General features: G+C 39.2%; 1 pseudogene; it reads right to left on the bottom strand.

Moving 5' to 3' along the window:
• LOC115814075 (NACHT, LRR and PYD domains-containing protein 12-like) overlaps positions 1-18441 on the bottom strand; it is a 33873-nt pseudogene that overhangs the window by 12211 nt on the left and 3221 nt on the right.

The raw sequence follows: 18441 nt of genomic DNA, 5'->3' as shown, positions 1-18441 counted from the left end.
TCTTTCTCACTTCAAATCATCAGTCAAGATCAAGTGTCTCATTCACGGGACGGTGAGCTTTGGTGTTTGTAAGTGTTGTTTACTTTCTCTTGGTAAAATTCTTATTCAGTGCTTAGGGGGTCTATTTTCAGGAAATAAAGACAGAAGTGCATACCTGCATATTTTTAACATTATCCTACCAGACTTAATATCAACACTTTTCATACAAGAGCCTTTTGCTGTAGCTGTTTCGCATGCTGAATTAAATGAGTTGAACATGTTCCAGAAAATAATAACTAAAACAAAAAATTCCATCACACCGCTTAACACAACCACTCTTTTGTAAGTCTCATCCAACTCACACATAGAACAGTCTGCACATAAAGCTTTCATTTACACACCATGAAGTTGATCATTAAAAAGTTTAAGTGGACCAAAGGTTGAACAGTCATTACTGTCCAAACAGAGAGGAGGAGGAGGGCAGCAGACACAGGGCTGGGAGCAGATGTCTCTGGGTTAAGACACAGAGCACTGGGGTGGAGTGTGGTGACGGGCAGAACTGGAGCATACCATTAGAGGTCGTGACATCTATCATACTTTGACATTTATTTACCCTAAAATATGAAAGTTCTGTTACATCTGAACAGTTCTCTCCTCCAAAAATAGAAAATTGGACACATTGATTTACACAGACACACTGAGGATCACCGCTAAAAACATGAGTATGAGCACACACACTCACACAGACAGACAGACAGAGAGACAGACACACACACACACACACAAATGTGCAGGCATACAGATTGTAGAGTTTACAGAATAAAACTGAAATATGGTCTTTTGAAACTTGCTGAGGAGTTTATTAGAAGATTGAGCAGTTAAATGATACGTATATCATGCATATAATCACGGCAGTGCAACTCCCTCTGACTCCCTCATGTTTGTTTATGCCAATCACTACATCCCTATTTTAACACAGACATTCAAAGCAGACGTGACAGGCTTATATTAACTAATATCAGTGGAGTTTTCTCTTTCACTGAGACGCAAAGGACTTAACTCAGACATTTCTCAGCGATAGGCTCTGTACCATCATCCCAACATGGATAACACTGATCATCAGGGACACAGCGATAGAGAGGGACACGGTCAACAACTGACTTAAAACGCTCTTTCAGACCTTTCTCTTTTTTCCAAATTTTTTTGAAAACAAATGCTTTTAGGCCACGAAATGCTTTCAGTTTGTCAAGGCCTTCGAAAATATTCCACTTAACACCCTCATTAAGGCAGTTGTTTAAACACGGAGAGTTAAGTGTGTAAAAAATCACACAGCCGTCTTCATTGCTTTTTAAAAGCTTTGACATGAGTGAGTTTTCTGGTGGATTAAACAAAAAAGACTCTGAATGTTTTTTGTGTGTTACCCCAGCAGCAATGAACCCATGGTTTTTAGAGGCATATACTGGATCTTTGTTCTTATAAGCATTCAGCACATCTTCTGCTTTAATATCATGGAGAAAGTCCTCGGGGAGTTCAGCATCCTTTTGGCACCTTTCCTTTGGGATGTTGATGGCCACAGCATACTGGTTTTCATCTTCTTTATCAACTCGTTTGTAGCTGAGAAAACAAAAAAGGAGCAGTTGTAAAAAAAATAAAATAAATAAAATAATGCTCAGATAATCAAATTTTCTTTGAGCAGTGGGCTATGTGACTATATTGCGTTGGTTTACTATTTGCATGAAAAAATTGCAAAATCTCACACACTGAACCACAATATCAACTGTTATCTTGTAATAGTTAGGATACCATCCAGGACACCTTTTAGCATTATGTGGGCTATACATTCCCATAAGAATGTAAATGACAGATTCATGGCGACCTCATGGAGACAGAATGCAGATTGCAAACCAGAGGCAGCAGAATGGACTGCAGCACCAAGAGGTCCCTGGGAAGAGATCTGAATACACTGACTAAATACATGAATATATACAGGCCAAACCCAAAAGCACCATAACTCCCACTGCTGCTTTGGCCTTTTCAAAAAATTGTATCGTCTTCTTTATCATTTCATTGTGTCCATAGATTCTAATGCTTTCAGCAAACGCCTCACGACTGAGAGGTGCCTTTAAAGATGACACTCACAGTTATCTCAGAATCAAGATGAATTTGAGAAGTTTTGGTACACCTCCCAGCTGTAAGCATGAGTTGATTTGTAACAGTAAATCCTCTACAGAGAAGTGATAGTCACATTTGTGATTTTTGTATTATTTTAATCACACCTGGTTAGCAGAAAAACCGTTTTGGGTATCTAATAGGTTGTGCAGTGATAGCATTTACAACCTTGACAGGTAAGTTGTAATTCTATAAATATTGTCGCTTACTGTTTTTCAATGAAGTCGATAATTTTGGCCAAAGAGTGAATATCGACATGGTCGTCCTCGACACAGATGTTAGAGGGACTGAGTAAGAGGAGCATGAATACTCCGTTTAGCACACCTGGAAACATCTGTAGAAAAACCACACATACACAGACAGTGAGAGAGAGAGAGAGAAAGAGAGAAACACATAATTAACAAGTGAATTAATCATTAATAGATGAAAAACATACTGTTTCACATTGCAATGCAAATAACATATTGCTCCTCTGAGCCCTCCTGGCATGGTTGTATAGCGTACATTTCAATTGAATTTTTTGTTGCTGGATAATTTAATGAAACTGAAAAATAAGATGTTGAAAAGAGAGTTAGACTGTTTACCATGTTTGTGGATAGAAGCTGCTTCTCTGGTGAACTAAGGAGCTGTTCACTTTACTCTTCTCAGACTGACAGTGATGTTGTGGCAGTGGAAGTAAGAGACTAATAAAGTTCTCACTTTCTCTAATCCATCCTCCCTTTATATCTAAGACCAACACTGCACTAACAGTAGGGTTGGAAGTAACGATCGTTCAAATTTGAATTATAATGCAAATGAAAGAGAGATGACCATCACCATTAGTGTCAGAGTTGGTCTCATATACTCATGGATTTAAATACTGAGATAACAAGGATGCACAGATGGCTTCAGACATTTGCATACAGTACAGGCTGGTTTGATGATTGACGGTGTCGGCTTCACTAACGCCAACATCCCAATAGACCAACGAAAAAAAAAAAGAATTTGTCTTCTGTTTTTGTTTAACTACCAGGAGATGACACAGAGAACACTCTTTGATATTACTTTATGGGTAATATATATGAACAATCGACTCCTTGGGCTTTACCCTTCATGGGCACTGTGCAGACACATTGCTTTACATGGGCACTATTTCTGTGAGTAAAGAATTCATTCCTGTCTAGACTGGAGGAGAAGGGGGAGGAATGGAGCAGAGATCCTGAGTGCTACATAGGTCTGATCAGTAGTAATAGAAAGTATTTGGGTACTGTTGCCAGTAAAAGAGATTCTACTAGTTACTAAATATAAGGGTTCACAAACTTCCTCCACCAGTGACCCTGATTGTTTAAACCAGTTGTTCATAAAGATATGGGAATGCACTGCGCTGTGTGTGTGTTACATCATAAGATATATTTATTTGGTCTTTGTTTTGTTTAGTTGCTGATGTTACGTGTTACATTATGGATGCATTTTACATTTATTGTCTGGGAGTTGTACGTTGTTTGTTGCCGTTTTACTGTGCCGTGCTGTCTTCTTTCTCTCTCTCTCACTCTCTCTGCTCCTTCCTCTCTCCTGGCAGCAGGTCATTAAGCTCCACAGAAATGGGAGAGGGCCTAATCATCAAACTGGGCTCCCATTGGCTGAGAGAAAACAAGGCCAGGGGATATAAGCCAGCATGTCCTCTTCACAGAAAGATTTTTCCCCTTCTGCCTCTGACGGTGGCTGTTGTTGGCATCCGATTGACCTGGGAATCAAACCCAGGGCTCTGGCATGGAAGCCCAGGGCTTTACCCTTGTGCTACCAAATGTAAGACCCCAATGCAGAGAGCAAGGCAAAAGTAATTCAGTAAAGTGCTTCTAGGTATAAGTAGGTCAAACCGGCGCGGCGCTTCTAGTGTTAATAGGGAAATCTGGGCAGAGGAATCCAAGGGAGTCAGACAAAATCAGAAACAGTTCCAGGCAGGGGTCAAATCCAGTAAGCAAGATATCCAGCAAACAAAACCAAGAGAATTAGGCAAAATCAAAAATCAGTTCCAGGCAGAGGTCAAAATCAGTAAGCAAAGGTATCCAGCAAACAAATCCAATGAGATGGCAAGGAAAATCTTAATCCAAGAACAGGCAAGCAGAGGTTCAACAACAGAGAAACAATCCAAAAAAAACCCTCACAGAGCTTACAACAAGGCTAGATCAGGAATTGCACACAGGGTAACAACTCAAGACTGAGCAAAGAACTGAACAGAACAGAAGACTTAAATAGACAGACAGAACAAGACACTGGTGAAAACAATACATCAATGATCAACTAAACAGGCACCAAAACTAAGACTGAGGACCCCACATGGTCAAAAAAAGAACTACATTCCTGAAAAACATGACAGTTGGATGTTGTTGTTGTTGTTGTTGGATGTTGTTGTTGCTAACTTCTTGTTCTCTTTATTTGCCTTTTGTCTGGTATGTGTTTTTTTTTTTCTTTTTTTTTTTTCCTGTATTGTACATAGATTTGTAAAAAGCCTGGGAAGCTTCACAGGGAGGATGGGTGCTTTTTTGTATAAATCCGTTTTCTCCTGGTTTTGGTTAGTTAGGGAGTGAGGTTAGTTTCTGCTGTTAATTTTGCTTTCTTTTTGCATTTAGGTAAGTCAGATTCTACTTCCAGCAGCTAGATTTGGTTTGTTTATTGTTTTGGCTTTACCCCCTCCTGAGGGGGTATTTTTTTTTCTTTTGATGCTTCCTGTGTTTCACTTAAGTTTAATAAATGAATCCAGTTGTTATCTTTTCAAAACGTATCTTGTATTGTGGAGTGCTGGTGATAGACAAATGGAGTTTACAAGCTTTTATTATCTATCTATCTATCTATTTATTCATTTTGCATTTCCTTACCATCCCTAGACAAAAAGGAGAATGTAACAGTGTGTGTGTGTGTGTGTGTGTGTGTGTGTGTTGTTCGTTAAATAAGACTGTTTTTATTTATTATAAGAGCCAGATAAAAATCAGATCACATTTTAGGAGCTATTCATGAGGAATTACAGATCATTCCTAAGAGTTCACTAACTTTTTCTCACAAATGAATGTACATTTTTCCTATTGCAATGCACATTTGGCTGATTTGTTTTTTAAAAGTACTGCTCACTCCTCTGACACCATTGCTCTTTATGTGCCTCATCATAATGTTGAGAGAGTGTGTTTACCTACACCTTCACTCAAGATGTTACACGGTTTGCGGGAGGGATTGTCTGTAAGCATATTTCTGACATTTTAGAATAGGAAGGTTTATGGCAGTGAAACTGTGTGACTATTCTCTCTGTCTCTCTCTCTCTCTCTCTCTCTCTTTCCCACTCTCTCTTTATCTTTTTTTTTTAAAGAAGCTTAGCTGAGTTGGCCTGTTTTTACCTCTATGGCTTCTACATTCGTACACTATGTTTTGTACATCCTCAAAAGGTTGCATGTTTTTTTTTTTTTTTTAATACATCAAGCTTAAACAGTTTGTATCTCACAATAGTTGTAAACAAACATGTCACCATAACTTTCTCCAAATTCCCATTTGCATTTCACCTGCACTGGACAGAACGCTGTCTTCTTGTGAGTAGTGATATCTCCATGGATTTGTACCAATTTATACCCGCAGAGGGAATTAACATATAACTAGTAGAATTAAGGGACACCTTCAATGAATTATGACAGCCTAATATCAAAATACTGCACTTGAAAGCTGTGCTGTATTTTTATTTCCATATGTGACAATCAAATCTTTGAGACTTTTTCATAAATCCACATGTCCTACAAAGGGACATTATTCAAATTAGTCTTCTTGTCTTATCTGTACTTTTTGCAAGTGGCTCTTCTAACAAAAGCCTGCTCAATATTTAACCAAGAGTGTCTTTGCTTATTAACTGTAGAGTTATCCAAGACCTGCATATGCATACGCATGCAGATACACACACTACCACACACGTTATGTTATCATTCTCCCACTCACACTCATTTTAACCACAGACTCTACGATATCTTTTCTGTCAGTTATAATCAACCTGTCCATATACACACAGTCTCTGTATAATGAGTTTATATTCCAATGATAGATAGTCCTACCATGACCACTTTGAATATGTTCACTTAGACAAGACGTTTCACACTCCATTGCATTCTAAAGGTTAGAGAACCGGGCTTGTGACTGGAGGGTTGCTGGTTCAATTCCCAGGCCCAACATCCACGGCTGTGTGCCCTTGAGCAAGGCACTTAACCCAAGTGCTCACCAAGGAAGGCTGCCCAGTGCTCCTGCGTCTGGTGTGTGTGTTCACTACTGGTGTGTTGGATGGGTTAAATGCAGAGACAAATTCACTGTTCACAGTGTGTGTGTGCAATCACAGAAACTTAAACAAACAATTATCCCTTACTGGTACTTATATCCTATAAATGCCAAGGCCTGGGATGCAGATTCTTGAGAAATTGTATTGAAAAAGGTGATTTTAATGATCAAAAATTCCAGCAAAAACAGAAAACAGCAGGCAGTGTTAGCAGTAAACTCAAACAGGCAAAAATGGGCATCAGGCAAAAACATGGTTAGAGTTCAGAATAACTAGAGGTCAGTCCAGTACAAGAGGCAGAGGTACAGAGGAGGGCAGAGCAGTAATCAAAAGTCAGCAGGCACAGGTCACAGACGAGGAGGATAAAAACAGTCCAGGCAATCACAAAAACCAAAAGGGCAAGACAAGAGCAAAATCCAGGAAACAGGCAGAAGTCAAAAACATGAGCAAGAATCAGAAAAACATACATGAAACCACGAGAGAACCTTCCAAAAAGTGGCGAGGAGAATCTGGCAAGAAGTGAGTGGTGAGACAAGGCTTCTAAAACACAGACCAATGAGAGAATGGTGAACAGGTGAGTAGAGGGAAGACAGGTGATTGGTGTGAAAACAAAAATGTGGAGTGGAACCCAGGAAACAGAACACAAAACGGGAGAGAGGGAAAACATGGCTAAATGGTGGAAGGACCAGGCTGGACTGTGACAATAATGGGTGCAAGAGAGTTCTGTTGTATATTCCTGCCTACTTTTTTTTTGTAGCTCGTATATATAGATTACATTATTAACATTTTTTTTTTAATTCGAAAGGAAATTGATGAACACCTAAAATGCACATTCTCTCTCTCTAAATCACACACAAAGAGAGAGAGAGAGAGAGAGAGAGAGAGAGAGTCCCAGTTCTTATTGAAAATAACCCTAAAATAAGATATACAGAACCATTATCTTCACAGCCGTAAATGGGGTACTGAGGAGTCCCAAATCCACAGAAGCAGGTATGAGAAGAATGAAGTGCACTGTAAGAAAAAAGTCCATAGAAAAACGGATAATGCCTTGGCAGAAAATTACCAGTACCTTTTCTGTTAATGTTTAACCTGTCTTGGTCAATCATTGTTTGTGTTTCAGTACACTCTGTTTGGCTGCACCGCTTGTCACTGTTCTTGGTTCCTGTTTTGCACTGGTTTATTTGCCCTTTTTTGTAAGTAAAATCCTCCATTTTCAACCATGTCGGGCATTTGGGTCTAGTTCCACTGCAGCCATGACCGAACGACAGAGCACGACATGGACCTAGCAGACACTCCCGTCTCCAGGGCAGAGATGGTAAAGGGACTCCGGCTCCCTCTTTCTGTAGGTTCTCCAGCCCCTAACCCGGGGGGGGGGGGGGGGGGGGGGGGGTGATTTTTTAATGGGAGGGGGCACCAGAGGGACTGTGCTACTGGGCTCAACCGTCTCTAGGGCTGTGCCCGCTCCTGGGTCTCCAGGTCCTGTTCCTGTCTCTGGCCCCCTTACTGCTCAAGAGCCACCTTCTTCCAAAAAGAGTGGCTCTTGAAGACGTCAGGTCTTTCTGCTGCTCAGCGCCATGGAGGTTCCGTTGCCCAGCGCCATGGAGGTTCCGTTGGCCAGCTGACGTCTTGTCTGCACCCGAGTCTGTTCCTTAGTCAGTGCCTGTCTGAGAGGTCACTCCAGTCCCCGTTCCATGTGCTTGTCTGAGAGTCCGCTCCAGTGCCTGTTCCCCAGTCTATTCCTGTCCCAACCAACCTCCAGCCCGCTCGGCCACCAGAGGAGACCCATCTGCACCGACAGCACCGCTGGTCTGAACCACCACTGGGTCATTGACTGGGCCCTCCCACCCCCTCCCACCCACACAATTTGTTCAGGACCTGTTCTGTTTTGGGGGGACGTTCTGTACATCCTAAAGAAATTTCAATAAAATTACAGAATGCCCTCAGTAGCATTTGCCCAAAATTCACCACTGAAAACTCTAATGATCATATTTGACAGCAATGGTAGAGAGAGACAGGGCAGACAGGTGAGAAAGAGAGGGAATGACATGCGGCGAACAGCGTGCAGCTTTGAACTCCCGTGGCAGTTGCTTCGAGTTTCCACTCTGAGCAGCGCTGTGTTGGGCAGCTTCACGGGCAGCTTAAAAGAATTTTCATCCACTGTGTATTTGAAATAACTCCTGAGGAAATTTTTATTATTTTTTTTTATCAACAGTAACACTGGCATAAAATTATTAAGCATCTTTTAACATGCTGAACAGTCAGTTAAATTTTTACTCACCCAAATATTAAATAGTGTGTTAATATTTTTTTGCTTGTTTGCTTTCTTTTCTTTTCTTTTCTTAACTTTCCCATTACTCATTTTACTTTTGCCAGATTCATTTGCATGTATGTGCTTTTATTCACTGTGACATCACTGATTGGATTGAGGCAACGTGCCTCAAATGCCTAAATGTCCGTAATTTTACAGAGTTTTGTATGCAGTTTAAAAAACAGTTTATTTTCCGTAAAATTACGGATATTTTTTACAGTGTGATGATGAAGTCGATGAAGTGGTGACTGAACGATTCTGGTGTTCAGAGTCCTCCCCAGCTCTGTACCTCCCAGTCTCTCAGTAACAGAGACAAGACGTGTTTTCACATCAACTACTGTCTTCATCTTCATATTCCATGTCTCTGACCTTCAATTCACCTGGTGATTTGGATTCTTGGATTCTCTCAATGTCTTATTCACGTTCATTAGAGGATCAGCATTTACGAAAACCTAAGGAGAGTAAAAGATGTGTTACTCAAACCTACTCATATTCATATATATATATATATATATATATAAATATATATATATATATATATATATATGTATATATAATAAGTTTGAGCCTCATTTGGAAAGACAGCCACAGACATAAACACATTTTCAACTTGGTGAAATGACAGAATATGACATGATAATAAGAGTTTGTTTTAGCTATTTTCAGTCTGTCATTACTTACTTGAGTATCTCTATTTTATGGTGATCAAACTGTAGCGCTGAGAGAAAATTCTTTCCCATGTCTCCTATCTTGTTCTTAGACAGGTCCAGTTCTCTCAGGTGTGAGGGGTTTGAACTTAGTGCTGAAGCCAGAGCAATGCAGCCTTCATCTGTGACACTACAATCTTCCAGTCTACAGGGAGAACAGTGAATAAGTTCAGCACATTTTACCAGCAGGACACACAGCTCAGTTCAAAATGGAAAATCTCTTCAGTTGAGTCGAAATACAGTATGAGGGTATTCAAAGTGTCCATTAGAAAAACCTTCAAACTATCAGGATGATTCCAAAAGTAATCTATAAACTCACTGTGAAGGACTGTTCTGCATGCTGTTTCAGACTTAATTTGCATGACTACAAATAAAACTGTTTAAATTCTGACATTGTGAACAAATCTGTACTGTAAACAATTATTAGAGAGTGTGCTGTGATGAAGAGCAGGTCATGTGTGACTCTCAGAGAGATGATCTTACCTCAGTATCTCCAGTTTACAGTGAGAATCCTTCAGTCCAACAGAGAGCTTCTCCGCTCCTGAATCACACAGATTATTGTTACCGAGGTTCAGTTCTCTCAGACTGGAGGAGTTTGAGCAGAGAACTGAGGCCAGAACTTCACAACTTTTCTCTGTTAGTTTACAGTAATACAGCCTGGAAACAAAATGGGAAGTCTGAGTGTTAAAACTCATTAACACACACACACACACACACACACACACACAATTAAGGCCGGTTTATACTTCTGCATAGAATCTACGCTGTAGGTACAGCATGGCCTTGTACCCTTTGCCGTAGCCTTACGCACCCCTCCCCAGAGATGTAACTACATGTCACAGCGACACAGACTGCAACGGCTGTGATTGGTCCGCCTGGTAGCATCACATTTTTTCCTACACATCTCTGGTTGGCATTCAGTGGTGTAATTGCAGAGAAATGAAAACACGCCAGTGCACAAGAATAAATGCTCACAGCGGTGTAGGCTACAGCGTAAGTTCTGCGTAGAGCCTACGTACAACTATAAATCAGCCTTATGGCTGGCATTTACTAAAATAACCGCAGAATCAAATTTATTTTAGTTTGCCTCACATGCCTGTTAATTCCTGAGAAAATTCTAATTAATAGACATATATTGACTCAAAAACACAGACACTAACACAAACTCATACAAACCCATTAGACTACAGAATAATTTAAATATGATAATTTTTATATACTGTTTATGCATTGTCTCATTGTCTGTATGTTATTACAAACTGCAGAACAGGAAGAAGGAACATAAGTGTACTCTCTTTTCCGTCATAAATCCCTCTTTCATATCAGGAACTAAATCTTTGTACAGTCATAATCATTTATTACAATATAAAACAAAAATACTGCAGATTAAAATAATCACACTGAATATATGGGTTCCATTTAATTTCTATCACCCAAGAATTATTAGCATACATCTGGTAGTGTCGTTATAAATTATGGTTTGTTTTGGTGTAGAGCTCAGGGTGGATTGTGAATTTCTGTAAATTTTCATTTTATCCTCATGTACAATTTTCTGGGGTTATTTGAACCAAACTCACACACTCATTGTAATACTAATAAAATCTACACTAGGTACTCACCATTAGAGAATGTGTTGCAGTAAAGAATGTGTTTGACTCTCAGAGAGATGATCTTACCTCAGTTTCTCCAGTTTACAGTGAGAATCCTTCAGTCCAACAGAGAGCTTCTCCATTCCTGAATCAGACAGATTATTACCATTCAGGTCCAGTTCTCTCAGACTGGAGGAGTTTGAGCTGAGAACTGAGGCCAGACCTTCACAACTTTTCTCTGTTAGTTTACAGTCCAGCAGCCTGGAAACAAAATGATAAATCTGAGTATTAAAACTCAGTAACACACACACACACACACACACACACACACACACACACACACACACCACACTGCACATGTGGGAGATATTTCACTAACATCAGTCAAAAATTGTGAGGAGATATCTGCTTGTATCATTCTGAATTATGTTTTATTTTTTATGTATGTAAGAGGATAATACTGTTATTATGAGTGAGTGTGTGTGTGTGTGTGCGTGTGTGTGTGTGTAAAGAAGAGAGAGAGAAGGAAACACATCTCTGTTTCATCTCAATAACTGACGCAATGGAGTGTAGAAAGAAACATCTCTAATACACACTTATAATCATCTGATACTTAGTTAAAAGATGCAGAAAAAAAAGTTTATCATGAAATATCAGCTTGTCTCCAATTATTCCACAAAACCCGGAATCACAGAATGTTTCTGGCTGATCCCCACATTATCTAAATGACTAAAGAGTTTCAGTTTCAGAGGTATGTTAATCTGTCCATTGACTGAAAGAGCTTTTAACCACACTAAAAACTCTCTCTCATATAATGTGCTGTAGTAAGGAGAAGGTTATGTGTATGATGTTTTAAGTTCATCTTCAATCGTGGGTGACTCTCAGAGAGATGATCGTACCTCAGTGTCTCCAGCTTACAGTGAGGACTCTCCAGGCTAACAAAGAGCGACTTCATTCCTAAATCCTGCAGTGTATTGTTACTCAGGTCCAGTTCTCTCAGACTGGAGGAGTTTGAGCTGAGAACTGAGGCCAGAACTTCACAACTTTTCTCTTTCAGATAACACCCAGTCAGACTGGAAAAAATGATACATCTGAATATTAAACTTGCAGTGACACACGCACACAAAGACACACACATACACACACACTGCATATTCAAACAGAATTTACATGTTCAACAAATTGATGGGTTATTTTGATTACCTCAATTTTTCCAGTTTACTGCGAGAATTCTTCAATTTAAAACAGAGCAGCCTCACTCCTGAATCCAGCAGACAGTTGTTACTCAGGTCCAGCTGTGTCAGACCAGAGAAATTTTCCCTGAGCATTAAGCCCAGTACTCGGCAACTTCTGTCTGTCAGTTTACAACCACTTAGCCTGCAAACAAAATTATACATCTGAAAACTGAAACATATACTCACAGTAATACTGTAAAAACACATGCTTATGCAAGCAGAGAGAGAGAGAGAGGGAGAGAGAGGGAAACAGATAGAGAGATACATGGATATTTCATTCAACAACAAATCTCTCCACATCGCCAAATACAGCCCTATTTCCTCTCAGTAATTAAGAAAGTGGAATATAGAAAAAAATATACATCTCTAGATGAAAGAAGAACCAAAAAGACAAGAAATTTAAGGTTTGAAGCATTGTAAAGTATCAGCTTGGCTCCAACAACACTCCACAAAATCAGATTTGCAGAATGCTCTCAACTGAAGTTTAGGATTAAGTTAACCTGTCCATAGACTAGCTTTAGATCATGCTAACTTCTCTCTCTGAAAATGTGCTGTAGTGAACAAGTTGTATGTGACTCTCAGAAAGATGATCTTACCTCAGTATTTCCAGTTTACAGTGAGGATTCTCCAGTCCAGCAGAGAACGACCTCACTCCTGAATCCTGCAGTTTATTGTTACTTAGATCCAGTTCTCTAAGACTGGAGGAGTTTGAACTGAGAACTGAAGCCAGAATTGCACAACTTTCCGCTGTCAAATTACATTTAATCAGCCTGGAAGAAAAACACAACCACATATTGGAAATTTATGTGACTACTATGCTCATTTTTCCAGTTCACTCTGAGGATTTACTCGTCCAGAGATCAGAGGACAAAAAAAAAAAAAAACAAGTACACACACTCAAACAAACAGACATATACTTGAGAGTGAGTCTAGTTTAGAGAGAGAGGCTGTTTAAAGAACCCAAGTTCGAAAAATGTAATGGAATACACTTTGAAAAACAGGTTAAACAAACAATAGAGACATAACCGTTCTTGCTTGGACTGCTGTTGTCAGTGAGATGACAGCAAAGCATTCTATGTACGTGGAAGAAACTATCTTGCAAAATGATAGTTTGGTTGGTCCACTGATTATTCTCAGCCAAACAAATGTATTAGTTGGTTATGTCACCTACCTATAGTGTCTTTGATAAGGTATCTTTTTTTATACAAAATACCTTACATTATTTATAGCAAAAGTAACTGCTCAAATATTTAGCTAAATGCACCCTTTGGGCTATGTGGTCATTAAGTTAAGTGAGTCAAGAATATGTAAAGTCTTTATTAATGGTTATTAATGTGGAAATACTTCCACATGAATAATTCACACTTTCAGTATAATATTCTTTGAATCCATACTTTAAACACACTGTTAGAGAATGTGAGTAGTGAAGAGTTGGTCATGTGTGACTCAGAGAGACGTTACCCCAGTTTCTCCAGTTTACAGTGAGGACTCTCCAGTCCGGCAGAGAGCAACTTCACTCCTGAATCCTGCAGTATATTGCAACTCAGATCCAGTTCTCTCAGAATGGAGGAGTTTGAGCTGAGAGTTGTGATCAGAACTTCACAACTTTTCTCTGTCAGTTTACAATCATTCAACCTAGAAGAAAAGAGAGCGTTTATAACGTGACCATTATAATGACAGTTATTTTTACAAACTAATTGTAATTTTCTCTAAAATGCCAGTAAATTCCAGGAAGTTTTATTACATTATAGAAAAAAACATAGCTAGACTGAATATGTGGGGCCAATTTCATTTTCATCTGTCAGAAATGATGAACAGATATCAGTTAGTGTAATTATTAATTATGATTATATTTAGTGTGTGTGAAGCTCACAGGTTTGTCTGGATCAAACATACACAGCATATTCTAATTCTATTCCACACATTCTCTATAACATGAATAAAATCTACACTATGGCGTCACTATTAGAGAATGTGTTGCAGTGAAGAGCAGGTCATGTGTGACTCAAAGAGATGATCTTACCTCAGTGTCTCCAGACTACAGTGAGGACCCTCCAGTGCAGTAGAGAACAGCTTTACTCCTGAATCCTGCAGATTATTGTGACTCAGGTCCAGCACTCTCAGAGTGGAGGAGCCTGTGCAGAGTGATGAGGCCAGAACTTCACAGCTTCTCTTTGTTAGATTGCAATTGTTTACCCTGGGAACAAAATATTGCATCTGAATATTATGCCTTCCGTTATGCACACAAACAGACTCAGATACACACAAACATGCACACACAATTACCAATTTGACATTTAGCAAAAACTGCGGAATATTTTTTGGTTATTTTTTGGTTTAAATTTGGTTTGTCTCACATGTCAGTAAATCCTGAGAATATTCTAATGAAGAGACATATTTGACATATTAAAAACGCAAACACAATACGAACACACTAGGCTACAGAATAATTTAGACATGATAAGTTTTATAGATAACATTGCATTGTTAGACTCTATAGACTGTAGTAGAGGAAAAAGCTCATCTCAACCTTGCCAAAATCTTGCCATTACATGGCAATCATTCATTACCACATACAAATAAATAATCAGTCAAATAAATGATCTATCTATCTATCTATCTATCTATCTATCTATCTATCTATCTATCTATCTATCTATCTATCTATCTATCTGTCTATATATATTAGTGTGTGTTTGTGTGTGTGTGTGTGTTCATGTGCATTCATGGGTTTTACTGAAAATACAGCTTTGCATGGAAGACAAATGATATGTTTTTAGCCCCTCCTTATATATAAAATCAATGCTATGAATTATGTTTTAAGAAAAAAAAAACAGATCTTCCTTTATTTGGATGGAGAGCTTAGTCCTATTTTCATGCCTCCATCTTGTGGTAACATTGCGGGGAACAAGTCGCTAAACTATGTCACGATTGTTGTATGACAAAATATTTATTGTCCAGGTGTATTAAATCACAAGATCAAACTTTTATGCAGCTGAAAATGAGGTGGTTAGTGGGGTGGTATAACTCACTATAAAGATGACCTGTGGCCACACCCCTGCATTTTGGTGATTGGCTAAACCTTGCAGCCAATTTAGGGAAAACTAAAGTAATAATTTTGCACCATTTAAGATGAACATTTTTAGGGAAACAGATCAATTCACAACAGCTGTAAAACTCAGATGCAAAGAAAATTTAAATGTTCATGTAAAATTACATCAAAATTGTAGTGAAAAAGCAAATAAAGAACCTCAACATGTGAGAGCATAACTAAGTAAAAAGTGACCAAAACCTTGTGTTAAATGTGTGGTCATTTCCTGTTGCATACTAGCTGATGGTTTCAGACTCAGTTGCAGTAGCTATAGGGGCTAAAGTATCAATATTGTTATTAATATTGCAGATATGACTAAAAACACATGACAGAGATGAATCTCCATGACTTTCCAGCAAAAGAATACAACTTTTTTTCTTATTCAATTGCTTTTCAAGGATTTTTATAACAGTGCCTCTGTTTGAACACCATATTCCCTTATGTAAAGGAACTAGATTTATTGTATGGAATGAGGGCAAGAAAAAAATTGCTCTCACACATTTGAGGTTAACCCTCCCCTACACACACTGTAAATACAATTCTCTAGAGACAGTAAACTTACTTTGCTTCTCTGGATGCTGTGACCACCGGCAGGAGATTCAGAAGAACTTTATCTGGTGTGGTAAAAGAGCTCTCTGTATCAGAGACAGAGTATTTACTCAGATCAAACACATCCAGATTGTCTTCTGAGGTCAGCAACACAAACACCACAGCTGACCACTGAGAGCGTGAGAGTTTTGGTTTTATTTGACTCCAATAATGCAGGCAATGCTGAATTTCCTCCACCAGAGAACAGTCGTTGAGTTCATTCAGACAGTGAAACAGATTGATGGATTTCTCTGGACATGGATTCTGTCTGATCTTCTTCTTGATGTACTTGACTGTGTCCTTATTGCTGTGTGGGCTGCTTCCTGTTTGTGTGAGTAGACCTCCTAAGAGAGTTTGATTGGACTCCATTGAGAGACCCAGAAGGTAACGAAGGAATATATCCATGTGTCCATTCTTACTCTTCAAGGCCTGATCCACAGCACTTTTGTGTAAGTCAGAAACTGAAACACCTTTAATCTTGGCCCCAAGTACAGACAATGACTTTTGCTTCAGTACAAATGTGTCCTTATTAATAAAGGACAGATAAACATATAGAGCAGCAAGATATTCCTGAATGCTTCGGTGTACAAAGCAGAACATCTTCCCCTGGTGCAATGTACGCTCCTCTCTAAAGACCTTAGTGCACAAACCTGAGTACACCGATGCTTCTCTTACATCATTACCACACTCTCTCAGGTCTTCCTCGTAGAAGATCAGATTACCTTTTTCCAGCTGCTGAAAACCAGCTGCCCCAGTTTGAAAATCATTTCTTGATCTGTCTCTTTATTCTCATTGTACTTTTCTCTGATTATTTTAAGCTGAATGAACAGAAAGTGTGTGTACATTTGAGTCAGAGTTGTTGGAATCTCTCCTCTGTCATTTTTAACCAACATTCTCTCTAGAACAGTGGCTGAAATCCAACAGAACACTGGTATGTGGCACATTGTGAAGAGGCTTCTTGAAGACTTCATGTGTGAGATGATTCTGTTGGCCAGGTACTGATCTGTGATTCTCTTCCTGAAGTACTCCACCTTCTGTTCATCACTGTACCCTCTTATTTCAGTGACCTGATCAATGTGTTCAGGAGGGATTTGATTGGCTGCTGCTGGTCGGGAGGTGATCCAGATGAGAGCAGAGGGAAGCAGATTCCCCTGTATGAGGTTTGTCAGCAGCACATCCACTGATGCTGACTCTGTTACATCACACAGACTCTCATTGTTCTGAAAATCCAGAGATAGTCGACATTCATCCAGGCCATCAAAGATGAAAAGAGCTTTATGCTGATTGTTGTCAAATATTTTACTTTCATTGAAAAGGCTATGAAGTAAACCCATCAGACTTTGTTTTTGGTTCTTCATCAAGTTCAGCTCTCTGAAAGGAAGTGGAAATATGAAGTGGATATCCTGATTGGCTGTCCCTTCAGTCCAGTCTAGAATGATCTTCTGTACAGAGACTGTTTTTCCAATGCCAGCGACTCCTGTTGTCAGCACAGTTCTGATGGGTTTGTCTTGTCCAGGTAAGGGTTTAAATATGTCATTGGATTTGATTGGTGTTTCCTCTGTTGTTGTTATCCTGGATGCTGTCTCAATCTGTCTGACTTCATGTTCATTGTTGACTTCTTCACTTCCACTCAGCATAATGTAGAGCTCTGTGTAGATCTCATTGAGAAGTGTAGGGTTTCCCAGTTTTGTTAAACCCTCACAAACACACTGAAACTTCTGTCTCAGATTTGATTTGAATCTCTTATAGACATGAGTCTCAGCTAAAGAAGAATCCCATCTGTGAAATCACAACACATCATACAATATGGCAATATTACACAACATGTATAACATTTGAGAATGTTTCTACAGCGTTTCAATTTCATTCAGTTTCATTGCTTAAAACTTCAAAAGAGCAGTAATATGGTGGAATGAAGATGACGTGGAATGAACAAAAAAACATACAGAAATCAAGGAGTGACTAGTTGTTACTTGGCTGTCCACATGCGCTAAACGAAATCTCTCTCTCTCTCTCTCTCTCTCTCTTTCTCTCTCTCCCTCTCCCCCTCCCTCTCTCACTCTCCCTGTCTCTTTCTCTCTTTCTCTGTTTCTGTCTGCCTCTGTCTCACTGTCTCTCTCTCTCACACACACACACACACACACACACACACACACACACACACACACACACACGGCTTAAGAGTAATAAAATTAATTTAATATTTCAGTTAATTCATTTTTGGAAATTTGGGGAAAAATACAGAATTTCAGTATATTCAAATGCAAGAGAGTGACCACAAATATTAACTTTTTTTTTTTTCCCGGTTATGTGACCGCAGTAATTACAGTAGACATTTGTTCATTTTGCTGTTAACCACAATGGCTTGCATTCTACCTCAGAGCTCACATGGACAGGACCTGGTGGACCAGTGACACAGAATCCCATTAGCAGTGCACCATCATGTCTCTTCTCTCTGGACCACTGCATTTACCACCACACTAGTACTATGCAATC

The sequence above is a fragment of the Chanos chanos genome, chromosome 6, assembly GCF_902362185.1.
Source record: "Chanos chanos chromosome 6, fChaCha1.1, whole genome shotgun sequence".
In the NCBI taxonomy this organism is placed as follows: Eukaryota; Metazoa; Chordata; class Actinopteri; order Gonorynchiformes; family Chanidae; genus Chanos; species Chanos chanos.
Note: the sequence above shows the minus strand (reverse complement) of the source record. Positions and strands in the feature narration are given on the sequence as shown.